We start from the raw sequence: 13125 nt of genomic DNA, 5'->3' as shown, positions 1-13125 counted from the left end.
TCCTTCACTTGACTAGAGTGTTAAACGTTGTTTTTCTATTCTTGGAGTGTCAACCCATAAGATTACAACGTACATTTTTGCCTTTTCAAAGTCTAATGTAAATTAGTTATTTGAAGCTCCTCACACAATGAAATGACCTTGAAACACTTTGATTCCATTTACTGCTTCCCAATTTATTGTCATGCATTTCAATTCTATATATATTTAAAACCCCAGAACAAGTTATCATTCTGCTACGTAATCAATATTCCTTTAGATTGGCCTACATAGTCACAAATATCATTAGTCTTTCTTACCTGCATTTATGTTCCTCCTCTGGGATCATATATCTTTCTTCTTGAAGAAGAATCCTTAATATTTCTTTTAGTTTGATTTTTCTGGTCACAAATGTTTCCAGTTTTTGCTATGTTAACATCACTATGAAATATGTCTTTTCTTTTGGAATGTTTTTCCTTAAAGCATACTCTTTCTCCTATGAATATTGTTATACCAACTTGATATTACTGTTGGAAACTTCACAATCAAGATCTCTTCAAATGCCACTTCTGCACTGTTCCCTCTCCTTCTTAGGGGGCTCAAATTAAATGTGGGTTAGATATATTCACTAGCTCTCTTTAATTCTCTCTCCTTCTCTCTCTCTCTCTTTTTTAATCCTCACTTGAAGACATGCTTAGAGAGAGGAAGAGAAACATAGATTGGTTGCCTTCCACAGGTATGCCATGACGGGACTAAACCGGAAACCCAGGTATGTGTCTTGGTGTGGAATCAAACGAGCAACGTTTCTGGGCAGAGGACAATGCTCAACCAAATGAGCAACTCCAGCCAGGCACTCTCTTCTTATGGTGTTCTCAATATTATGTCTCTTTAGACATTATTCTGGATATTTTCATCAGACTTCCCTTTCATTTCTCTAATTGCTTTTTCAGGTGGGAACATACCTTTGACTCTTGAACCATAAAACCAAACTTTCAGGGTAGATTTTATTATGCACCTAGAACAGAGGAAAGAAGTGAGAGTTAGAGATGGTAAACAACTTGTCCCAGGTCACCTAGCCTGAAAGGGGCAGATAAAGGACTAACATCACAGATTAAACTCAACATCCAAACCCTTTCCTTTGTGCTTTCCTTCTTGGCTATGAATATTCCCTACCTCTCACCTCCCAGGAAGTGGAACCACAGTGAAGTCTTTCAATGTTTTTAGCACTGTGATGTATTTCATTTTAGATTATGAAAGTCAGTAATATTTCTTCATTAGCTATGATAGCTCCCCAGGACTTTTTCTGGTATTGAGACCATTGGTGTGTTGTTGTTCTTAATTTCAGGGCACAATCCTGAAGGAGAGACCATAGAGAGAAGACCAAGACGCTGGGGTATTTACCGAAGGAGATATAACAATGTGTCTGAACAAGTAAGTTCTGGCACTCATCCTTCATCCTGCCAGCAACAAGATGGAGATTCAGCAACAAGTGATGCTCAAGAGGACACCCAAGTAAGATAGTAAGTGACCAGGTAGCATGGCTGAAATGTACTGGCCAGTGGAATACATAACCTTGTAGTTAAATAAGTCATTCTTCTCTCCAACCTGAAAAAATGAGCAACTATAGTATTAGGTTATTGGCTGAGAAAACTTTATTTTAGCCCTGCTATCAATGGGGTGAACATGCATAGAAGACTTCCTGAGTATATATGGATTACTTCCTTCTCTCCACTGCCCGACAGTGCTCCCTATGCCATTCCACGCCATCACCGGAGAGCCTATTTTCAGAAACAGGACCTAACCCATGTTAACATGGAGAAAGAGCAAAATCCTCCAGAGACAAAAATGGAGGAGAAGAGGCAGGATGAGACCTCAGGAAGCTGGTTCAAGATCACTGTGAGTATCCTGGAAAAGTGCAACTAATATATAGAATATGAACAGAGGGAGCTATGTTGGACTCATGTAGAGATGCTAGGTGCCTTTTTGGGGCAGAAGAGTTGGCAATGTTTCTCTTTATTACTAGGAGTTAACATCCTAAGTCACCTAAGTCAGGCTCAGGGAAGCAATATAAAGGAAACGACTGACTGCAAGGAGAATGGGACAGGTAGTCTAAAGGCAAAGGAGAAAACTACTGCAAAGGAGATGAAGCACCTCCACACTGGAGGGAACAGTTTGGCCCAGTGGAGTGTAGGAGGACTTTGAGTCTCTGGGGTCCTTGTGAGAGGTGCAGGCCAAGTCTGCCTTAGGTAGGATCTCTTGGAACTTTATAAAAGGAAGTAAATCTTAAGTTGATTATTTGAGGAAAACTATTTGAAAGGAAAGAATGGTATTTAGGAAATTCATGTCTGGTACAAAAGTTGACAATAATGGATATTGTCCTATCTTAAACTATTATTTCAAAAGCTGAGAAAAAGATCTGAAAGGAAAACATGGTTGGGGTTCTTCTTAATTTTAGATCCCATTATGTCAGTCTCCTCCCCTATCTTTCCTTTGGCTCCTAGGTTCCATTCGGCATAAAATATGATGAGAAGTGGCTACTGAACTTGATTCAGAAGCAATGCAGCGTCCCCTTCACTCCAGTTGAAGTAAGAGAGGACAGTGAGGTGGATGAGAAGTAACAGGGCAGACGAGTAGTCGCTCTGGTCTCATATTCTGTTTCTCTTATCACTCTACCTATAGTTTCACTATGAGGAAATGCAAGCCCAGTTCTTTGTTGAGAATGCCACCATTGCCTTCGCATTGAAGAATGCCGATGGCAAGATCTGGGATGAAGATAATGAGAAGGTATGTGTCAAGGACATAACTAGGGCTAGCCAGGGGCAAGAGGAAGGACAGGGGCAAGGTCTTGCTTGATCCCAGGGCTCAGATTTCCTGGTGCTTACTCAGCCCCTTTTGTGTTTTCTGCAGATACCTATAATTGTCAACCCCTCTGATGCACCTCAGTCTGTGCAGAAGGAGCTGAAGTCAGAAAAGGAGGAGCAGATAAAGGTAATGCAGACTCAAGACAAGTTGTACATCTATATCCAGACCCACTTATTCTTCTCCAACCTTTTTTCCCCCTTCACCACCTCAGACTCAGAGCCACTGAACCCCATGGGGTGATGAGAAGGGGCAGTGCAGTGGATTTGCTAGAAAAGGAAGGGACTGGGGGTACAGGTCATCTTGGCTCTCTTTCTGTGGTCTATGTGGTTCCTCCCCATAATCACAGGTGAAGTCAGCAGAGGAATTGGGCCAGGGCAAAGGGCTGGAGCCAGAAGAGATGAGTGCAAGCAGAAACCTGCTATGCACCACGTTACCAGATAATTCAACCAACATAAGGTTAGTTGTACCCTCTTTCACCCCTGTGAGCCTGAGCTACCCTTGATAGTACCTGTTCACAGAGGCAGCAAACAGGTGTTCTGGGAGGACCACAGGCCCTAAGTTCTCTTCTCTGTGTCCCTCACCTGTGTTTAGTGGTCTCCTTTCTTTCCTCTGACCTGCTCACCTGTTCTCCTGGTCTGGTCTGTTTCCTGACTCTGCACCCAAACTTTTCCTGCATGCCCTCCTAAGATTGCACTCCAGGAAGTATGATATCCTCTCATCATCAGTACCAAGTGTGACCAGCCTTGGGCCAGATGCTGGTGACCTGGAATGGGAAGAGTCCTCCAGCACAGGTCCTCATGTTGAGACAGACCTTTCTATTCTGTGCTGAGAAGGGGCTACCCTCCCCTGCCTTGAGAGGAGCCTTCTTTCCCTTGTTCCAAAAGGTCTCTTCTCCAATCCCAGGCTAACATGGAGAGTTTACTGCCCCATGCTGAGGGCTGAGGCCCTGGCTGGCTGCCATCATGACATTACTTCCTCTGGACCAATGCCAGCTGGGCTCTCCTTGAGAAAAACCAGGTATCCCTGAGTTAAGGGATACTGCCACTGCCACTGAACAGAGGGCCTCTTGAGGCAGCAGTGGAAGGCAGAGGGCAGAGGGGTTTGAGGGGACAGAAGGACAGTCCTCTCAGGGGCACTGCCCTTCCACACTTCATATCACCTGCCTGGTCCTTCAAAGCAGCCCTAGGTAGCCTGAAACACGTAGGATTCCTCAGGCAAGAAACAAACTAAGACAGGCACAGATGCATGGGGCTGTGAGGAGAGAAGACCATGACCACCAGGGGGCCACAGACCCTCCACCCCAAGCTGAGCTGTGGCCTGATCCTTTACTCCTTCTGGGGTAGGTCTCCTGATCCCATGGCTGATGTGTCTCCCATGCCCAGTTCAGACTGAGCTCCCACAGGTGACAAAGACTCAGCCAACATCCCAAGGGCTCCGAGTCCAACATGTGCAAGTTTTTCATTCCTAACTGGGGTTCCAGGACCCAACAGTGGCAGGTGAAGGAAAAGTGTGCAGCTCCAAATGCTGCTCCTTATGCCCCTGGAGAAGGGAGTCAGCACATCTAAGTGGGAGCTACCCAGCAGAATGGAGAGGGAGAGGGGGTAAGGAGGGAAGAAAGCTGAGTGCTCTTCCTGTGGGTCAGTCCTTGGAGAAAGTTCCCAGGTTCCTGGAAGGCTGGGACAGTGGAGTATAGCTGGAACACACTGAGCTGTATGTCTGGTGTAGGTGTGCTTGCTCCAAGGAGGCAGGGCTGCTCTGCAGATTCACTTACGTTTCTGTTTTGTCTTGATTTTGGCAGCTCCATCCTGGAATTGTTCCCGAAGTTATTATGCCTAGTAAGTGTATTATTCCTCCATCACTGACTCCTTTAAGTGGCGCTGACACCTCCCACAACCTGCTCTGAACCCCTTTAGGTCTGGCTCAAGTTACATATTTGGATCTGAGCCTTAATCCTCACTAGTGGATTGACCCCTGTGGGAACCTGACAAAAGCTCTGGAACTTCTTCACACAAGTTCTCTACAGGCTCCAGGGCCCTCATGATGATGGTACAAGTGTAGTCCTGCCCATGGAATTTCCAGGGCTCTTCTGGCCCTCACCCTCGCCTGGGCCAATCCTTTTCCTGATCATTCAGCACCACCTGCTGGTCTGCAAGGCTGACTTCCTCTTCCTTCCCCAGGATGGCCAGGAGACATCTCTACCAACTAATTTGGGGATCGGAGCCCACAAGAAGTTACCATCCTGCCAGGTGAGGAGAGGAGATCTAGCAGGATTTTAGGTGGTGAATGAGGATGGGGTACCAGCCATGGTCCTGAGGACTGTTTTGATTTCAGGGAAGCTTCTTTGGATCTGATGCGCTGAAGAGTCTAGTCTTGCAATTTCTGCAGCAGTAAGTACCTCTGGGAGCACCAGGACTGCCGATTGGGACTCTCATGTTTCTTTTGGAGCCTGGTTAACACAGGCAGCCTGTTCCCTCGCTCCCCTACAGGTATTATTTGATCTATGACTCTGGAGACCGGTACTGTCTTCTCAGTGCTTATCATGATGAAGCCTGCTTCTCCCTGACCATTCCTTTCAACCCCAAGGATCCAGCCCAGTGAGTATCACAACTTAGACTCTGCTCCTGGGTTGTATATCTTCCCAGGAGACACAGTCAGGTCTTGGAAACACCCACAGTGGCAGGATCATTACCTCCTGTTCCTCTTTTTCTCCTAGAAGCAGCTTGTTTGAGTACTTCAAGGATAATAGGAATATGAAGAAGCTCAAGGACTCCAGTGCGTGTGGGATGGGGAAGATTGGGCAGGGAAAGGGGGTGAGCAGGGTCATAGGGTCCAGGGTGAGGCAACCTTGACCTTTCCTGTCCTTCCCCCACAGACCTGCGTTTTCAGCTGCTGAAACACACAAAACATGACATTGCGTGCTCCCTCTGTGTGTTGCCCAAAACTCAACATGACCTCAACTCCTTCACAGTGGACATGTGGTTCCATTCGGTGAGCACCCACTTCCTCTCTTCCTCTCTGGGGCAGGCCCAGAAAGACACAGATGAGTGGGAGGTATAGATGGTGACTGAGCACCTGTACTCTTCTCTTCTAGGAAAGGATGCTCTGCTTCTCTGTCAATGGGGTGTTCAAGGAAGGTGAGTGTATGTAGAGTCCTCTCCCCAGATGCCCCACTGCTCCCTCTCTCTGGCTGGGCTCCCTCTCAGAACTCTCTCAGCTTCCCTGATCCTTTCTTTTCCTTACTATTCCCTCTGAGTTCTCTTGCCTCTAGTCTGCCTCCAAACCATCCTGCTATGACCTGCATCTATATTTGTCAGCCTGGCACAGCTATGGCTTTGGGGACACAGGTGTGGGGTTTGATGGCTGTCATCCCAGATCCTGACTGTGAGATCTTGAGACCATTTCCTAACTTCTCATATTTCATATTTACAAAACGGGGCTAAATAATGCCCACCTTTTGGGTAGCTGCAAAACTGAATCAAAGGAACTTGTGAAGTGGTTGTCCCAGGGCCCAGCACATAGTAGGGAGCAGATTGGTCCTATAGTCGCCCTCCCTATTCCCGGACACCTTGACTCCCAGTGAACACTTGTCCCTTTGGCATTACTATGGAGTCCCACCCTGACTGGGCAACACTGTGTGAGTGAGTGAAACATGTGAGTCTTCAAGGGGATATTGTTGTTTGTTGTTGTTGAAGTGGAAGGAAGGTCTCAGGGTTCTGTGCGTGCCTTCACCAGGACCTTCATCGCTACTCCTGCCAGCAATTCCAGGTGAGTGCTGTTCTCTGGGTGGGCACGAGCAACCTAGCCTTGACTCAGGGCTGTGGGAATGTGACAGTGCATGTCCTTGGGGTTTTCTCAGCATTGTGGGAAGCCAGCAGGTTGATCTGAGGAATGGTCCTGTCTAAGCGTTAAGAGCATGAACTCTGGAGTTAGAACAGTGAAAGTGTTCCAGGTTTCTTTTAGATCCTCTTTGTGACCCCAGCACTCACTGGATTTATACCTTAGTGAAATCACATGACCTTGCTGTGACACTATGTTTTTCTTTAAAAATGGGATTAGACTGTCCTCTCCCTTGAGCTATTTTACAGAGTAAATGCAATGGGCTTTGAGGTATAAATCTAGTGACCCTTGTAGACAATCTCTCCAAGGATGGACTCACTGGGAGTGGCAGAGCTACCAGGCAAGGATTCTGGGGCGCAGATACAGACAGGGTGTGGGAGGAACCTGGTTACTGAGTGGCAGCCAAAGCAGGATCATTGTTGAGGGTGTGGGGTTTTCTATCCATCAGTTGTCTGAGGGCCCATTTTTCTCCAGTCTGTGCATTGTGAATGATGAGCTGTTTGTGAGGGACGCCACCCCCAACACGGTACAGAGTCTGCATCCTCCATCTGAATACCCACACCCTCCTGTAGCTCCAGGACCACCCTCACCCAGGAGCAGCAGGAAATGGTGCAGATTTTCTCCACCCCGTCTGGGGTGAGCCTCCAGTTGTCTCAGAAGTGAGTGCTGGGTGTGCATGGGGATAGGAGGGAGCTGGGAGAAGCAAGAGAGTGAATAATAGGAACTTGTAAATAATTTCTTTTGCTTGTTTTATTTTATTTATTATCACCCTAACATTTCACTCTCAGTAAATATTAAGTTACCTGCTTGTTTTGAAGAGGAGGTGAGTATATTTATGAATTTTATAGACCTTATTCCTTTATTGACACATTTGGTTTTCAGGAGTTTTTCCCATGATACACTGTGCCATAAGCGCTCGTTCTGCTCCATTAAACATGAAGGGGGGAAATCATTATCTCCACTCATAGCACCCAAAGATAAGCCCTGAATGTTTTCATCTGTGTTATATCTTTTCAGAAGTTTGCTTATATGATATTTGTATATTTATACATGTTTGCATACATTTGTATACTTGTCTACAAAAGATAAGGTCTCATTTTATAGTGACTGCATGGGGATGATGGGTCCAAAGAGGCATAGGAGGAATTTTTTAATCTTTAAAGCCTTACATGTTCAGCAAGTTTACAAGTTAATGTGAATGAGTTATCTCAGCTCAAATTTAACCCTTGAATTTGCTCATATATTCACTTCCCTTCTTACCCTCTTATTTCCACTATAGAGTTAGAGACACTTCCCATGCAATAGGATGAATTTTAGGCCCAATATGTACTTAGTTATTAGTGAATGCTAGAACAGACAATTGTATGTCAAAGAAATGTTAGTAATTTTAACTTTTGCCACACAGGGAGAAAGCAGATGGTTGAAATCCTGGTGTGATGTGGCTGGATAATGCATGACCTGAGAAACCCTGCACTAGTCACTGTGGGGCCGGTACAGAATTGTCCTATAAGTATATTAAGATAGGGAGCCTTCCAGGAGCAACAGTTAGGTAGTCACCACACCTTGCTGTCTGGTGTGATCTCTCACTGAGCTTACCAGGTGAGTCAGAGACAAGCCTGTCTTCCCAGCCTGGGGACTGGATTAGGTCAGAGGTATGATGTTGGGCGACTCTTATGAGCTTTAGAAACACCCCAAAACAACAGAGAACCTTCTACCTCCAAAACTTTGAACCGAGCATATCAGAGATATCTTCTTCCTTCATAAACACCTATCTTCTCATTAGGAGAAACAATGAGAAATGACTTTTCAAATGTCTGTCTTGGCCCTAAGGCTCAACCAGCCTCCACTGCTGTGTCCCAACACTTAAAGGTCTTTTAAATCCCTCCACATGCCATATCCTCAGGCAGGTTTTCTCATTTACCCCCTGGGACAGCTGTGAGGATGGTATCAGGAGTCTCAGTTTACAGATGACCAAGCTCATCCTCATAGAACTTTCATCCCTGGTCCTCCCTAGAAGACACAGAGCAGCCTCTCTTTTAGAAGATGGGCTTCCAAGGTGGGACAAATGGTCATTTTGCTCCCCTCTGAATAGGCTTCATGGGTACTCAAAAGCCCCTCTTGATGATGAAGATAATAGTGCACATATATGTGCACATACATTCATTACCTTAAAGAAACATTCATTGTAATCGATTTCATGGGGGAAGTGAAGTAGATCCAAAATAGAATTAATAACTTATGTGTGTGTGCATATTTCTATGTTTCCTCTAGTAAATGTCTCACCAGTGTAGTTTTATCTTCAATTCAGGTTGTAACTGGATTCCAATCTCAGGATTCTGTAACCCAGAAAAATGATCCAGTTCTTATAATAAATCTCCATATATGTAGGAATTGGCTTACATAGTTATGGAGGCTGAAAAGTCCCACAGTCTGCCATGAAGCTGAAAGCTAGTGGTTTAATTCAGTATAAAACTAAAAACTTGAGAACCAAGGGAGCCATGGTGTAATCCCTACTCCAGAGGTCTGAAAACCAGAGGGCCACTGGTGTGAGTGCCAGATTCCAGAGGCCCAATAAGCAAGAGCTCCAATATCTTAAGGCAGGAGAAAATGGGTGTTTCAAGAAAAGGAGAGAGAGACAATTTGCCCTTGTTTCGCCTTTTTGCTCCATTTGTGTCCCCTAATGGATTGGATGATGCTTGCCCACATTGGTGAGGGTAGGTCTCTTTACTCAATCTAATGGATCAAATGCTAATCTCTTCCAGAAGTGCCCTCACAGACACACCCAGAAATATTGTTTTACCAGCTATCTATGCATCTTTGTCCAGTCAAGTTGACACATTAAATTAAGCATTACAAGTCTAGTCTTTATTATTTCCTCTTGAAGAAATAATTGAGAACCATACCAGATAGTGTTATACATTTCCTTCAACCAGCAAACAGAATTTAGAAATCTCAAGAGGAGAAGGAAAAACTATTGTATTTATTATATTTTTATTCTTTCTGTTTTTGTTTTTCTTCCTTACTAATGTTCCAAGTGTCCTTCTTTACCAATTCATTTCTGTTTTTAGAAACTTCTTTAACCATTATTTTAGGGTACACCTGCTGGTGCCAAATTCTCTTAGTTTTCTTTCATCAGAGAATATTTCTGTTCCCCTTCATTCCTGAAAGATAACTTAGCCAGATATAACATTCAAGGATGACAGTTTTTTTCAGTACTTGAAAAGTGTGCCAGTTTCTTCCACTCCATGATTACTTATGAAAAATTTTCTGTCATTCACATTGTTTTTATCCTATAGGTAATTATGTCATTTCTCTGTCCCTGTTTTCAAGAAAATTTTTTTGGTGTTTTTCTCAAGTTGGATCATGATATATGTTTCACAGATTTCTTTGGGATTATCTTGCTTGGGGTCCACTGAACTTTTTAACTTGTAGGTTTATGTCTTTTGCCAAATTTGAAGTTTGTCAGCCTTTTTTCCTTCAAATACTTTTTATGTCATGCACTATTTATCTTCCTTTCCAAGACATAAATGACATGAATATTGCATCTTTTGTTACAGTACCACAGGCCTCTGAGGCTTTGTTCCATCTTAAAAAAAAATTCTATTTTCTCTTTGTTGTTCAAATTGGGGAATTTCTGTTCTATCTTCATGTTCACTGATTCTTTTTTCTCTCCTCTCCATTTCACTATTGAATTCATCCAATCAGTTTTTTTGTTTTGTTTTGTTTTTTAAGTATATCTTTATTGATTTCAGAGAGAGGAAAGGAGAGGGAGAGAGAGAGATAGAAATATCAATGATGAGAAAATCACTGATCGGCCGCCTCCTGCACTCCCCCTACCGGGGATCGAGCCCGCAACCTGGGCATGTGCCCTGATCGGGAATCAAACCCCGATCACCTGGATCCTAGGTCAACACTCAACAGCTGAGCCACACCCGGACTGGCCATCCAATTAATTTTAATTTCAGTTACTATATGTTTAACTCTAAAGTTTCCATTCAGTTCTCTGTATCTTCTATTTCTTTGTTGAGACTTTCAATTTTTTAATTGTTTTCAAACATGTTTGTATTTACTCATTGCACCATTTCTATCATTACCTTAAAATCCATGTCAAATAATTTCAATATCTGTGTCATCTTAATGTTGGTATCTGTTGATTATCTTTTCTTAGGTTAAGATTTTCCGAGTTCTTGGATAGAAGAGGGATTTTTGTCTTTATCTGGGATATTTTTGGATATTGCTATTAGACTCTAGATCTTAATTAAATCATCTGTTTTAGCATGGCTTCAGTGATACCATGCCAGTGGGGGAAGGGGATTGCAATCTCATGACAGACAGGTGGGGAACAAAAGTCCAGGTTCTCCTCTCAGCCTTCTGTGACACTGGATTTGGGGTGGAAAGGGGAGAGGTGCCTCATTACTGTTTGGTAGATGTGGGATTTCAGGCTATCCACATATACTACCCTGTCTGGAAGAGGAAGAATATCACTCCCCGTGTGGCCTCCCTGACACCATGGGTTAGAGGGTGGATCTCATTACTGCCAGGTGGTGATAAAAGTCCTGGTTACCCATTCAACCTCCTCTGAAGTGTGTGTGTTTGAGGGAGTGGGGGGAGATAGGGCACCGGAGTGGAAAGATTATCAACATTGTTCAAGATATTAATTGTAAATATTCTTTCCCCCTGTCTTTTTTATTTGCTATCATGTGTTTTAGCATGCCATTTTTGTTACTTTTGCCTATCAGTCTTTTTTTCTTTAATGTGCTTGGATTTTGAGTCATAGTTAAGAAAGTTACCTCTACTTCCAGATTAGAGAGATGTTCATCCATGTTTTCTTCTAATACTTACATGGATTCTTTTTGTTTTTACATTTAAATCTCAACTATTTGTAATTTCTCTTGATGTAAGATGAATAAATGGATCTCTTTTTAACTGTTAACCATAAGGTTATCTAGTTATCACAACACTGGTTCTTAAACCATACATAATATATTCACTCATTTAAAATGCTTCATTAATCATGTTGAAAATTTATGAATATAATTGGATCTAATCAATATTTTTTATTCTGTTTCATTAGTCTCTCTGTCCGTTCAAGGGACAATACTACACTCTTACATTGTACATTCTTTATTATATGTTTCAGTATCTAGTAGGACTACCTGCCACTCCATCCCATCACACTTCCTTTTTAGGCTTTATTTGATTATTCTAGCTGTTTCTTCTTCCAAATACATTTGATAATGAAATAAATTATTGTCTAATATAGCAATTTTCTAAATCCACATAAATATGGTATTTTATTTGAAGTACTATGAACTAATAAATTAATTTTCAAAAACTGACATCTTTATGACATTGAATCTCTTTAACCAAGAATATAATATCATTTTCTATTTGTTCAAATCTAGTTTTGTTTTCTATGTAGGATATGAACATTGTTTCTTAAGTTTATGTCCAGCCATTTTCCTTTCTTCTGTTATATTTTCTTTTTCTTTTATTTAGTTGTACATGGGAAGGCTATTGATTTTGGATATTAATAATATAACCTGCTACTTTACTAAATTCTCTTTTGGTTTGTTGTAATTTTTCCATTTTTTAATTTGGGTTTTCCATTGTGTGATCATATCATCAGCAATAATAGATTTTACTACATCCTTTTGCTTTTAATAGCTTGCATTGGAAAATATCGCCCTCAAAATTTCAAATATTAGAGGAGATAAGTTGGCATTTTGTCTTGTTCTTGTCTTTAGCAAGACAAGGAAGACACCAATATTTCCTCATTAAGTAGAATGCTAGCTTTTTGTCTGAAGTGTGTATATATGCCGCTATGCTAGAAAAGTGTCAACCAATTCTTATTTTCTTTTAGAAAACCTGAATGGACATTAATGCTGTCAAATACTTTTTCTTAATCTTTGGAGATTGTAATATGATTGTTTTCATTGACTTTATTAATAAAAATAGATTACATTGATGGATTTCTTGATATTGAAACACTGTATTGTGTATGTATAATCTTATAAAACATCATATATCTATAACCCATTCCAACTTCTAATTAGATATGTGTAATCCTATAGTAAGAAGTTACCCTTTATAATCCCTATCTTGGTCATCTGTAAAATGAGCATATTAATCCCTACCTCCCAGAACTATTATAAGGATAAAATGAGCAAGCTTATATAAGGTGTCTAACTTGTAGTACTTCAGCAAATGTATGTATTGGCCTCCCTCCCACAAAAGATGTGGCTTTAGCATGAACAGCTTACAGAGATCAGTTGGGTTTCAAGCAGCAGGAAATGTATACATATTTATATGATGGATAAGTTTTAGTGTAATTTCTTATAGAATGAGACACCTGAGGATGGTGAGGAAAAAAGTGAGAACAATAAGAGGATTTATTAAACAAGAAATCTGGTGGATAATTCCAGGATTGGTTAATTTAGCTGTTCAATA

At 42.1% G+C, this 13125-nt stretch overlaps 1 pseudogene across 1 annotated transcript; it reads left to right on the top strand.

Annotated features, from left to right (window-relative positions):
• Positions 1-719: 719 nt before the first annotated feature.
• LOC308551750 (nuclear RNA export factor 3-like) lies at positions 720-7338 on the top strand (annotated as a pseudogene). Its single transcript has 17 exons — positions 720-745; positions 973-1025; positions 1322-1496; positions 1719-1872; positions 2478-2561; positions 2656-2760; positions 2884-2964; positions 3185-3294; positions 4637-4673; positions 5016-5084; positions 5170-5225; positions 5325-5432; positions 5552-5610; positions 5711-5826; positions 5930-5972; positions 6531-6603; positions 7150-7338. The product of its transcript is annotated as a nuclear RNA export factor 3-like (transcript).
• The last annotated feature ends 5787 nt before the right edge of the window (positions 7339-13125 follow it).

Source organism: Miniopterus schreibersii (assembly GCF_964146895.1).
Source record: "Miniopterus schreibersii genome assembly, chromosome: X".
Classification (NCBI taxonomy): Eukaryota; Metazoa; Chordata; class Mammalia; order Chiroptera; family Miniopteridae; genus Miniopterus; species Miniopterus schreibersii.
This window is presented reverse-complemented; position numbering and strand designations above follow the sequence as displayed.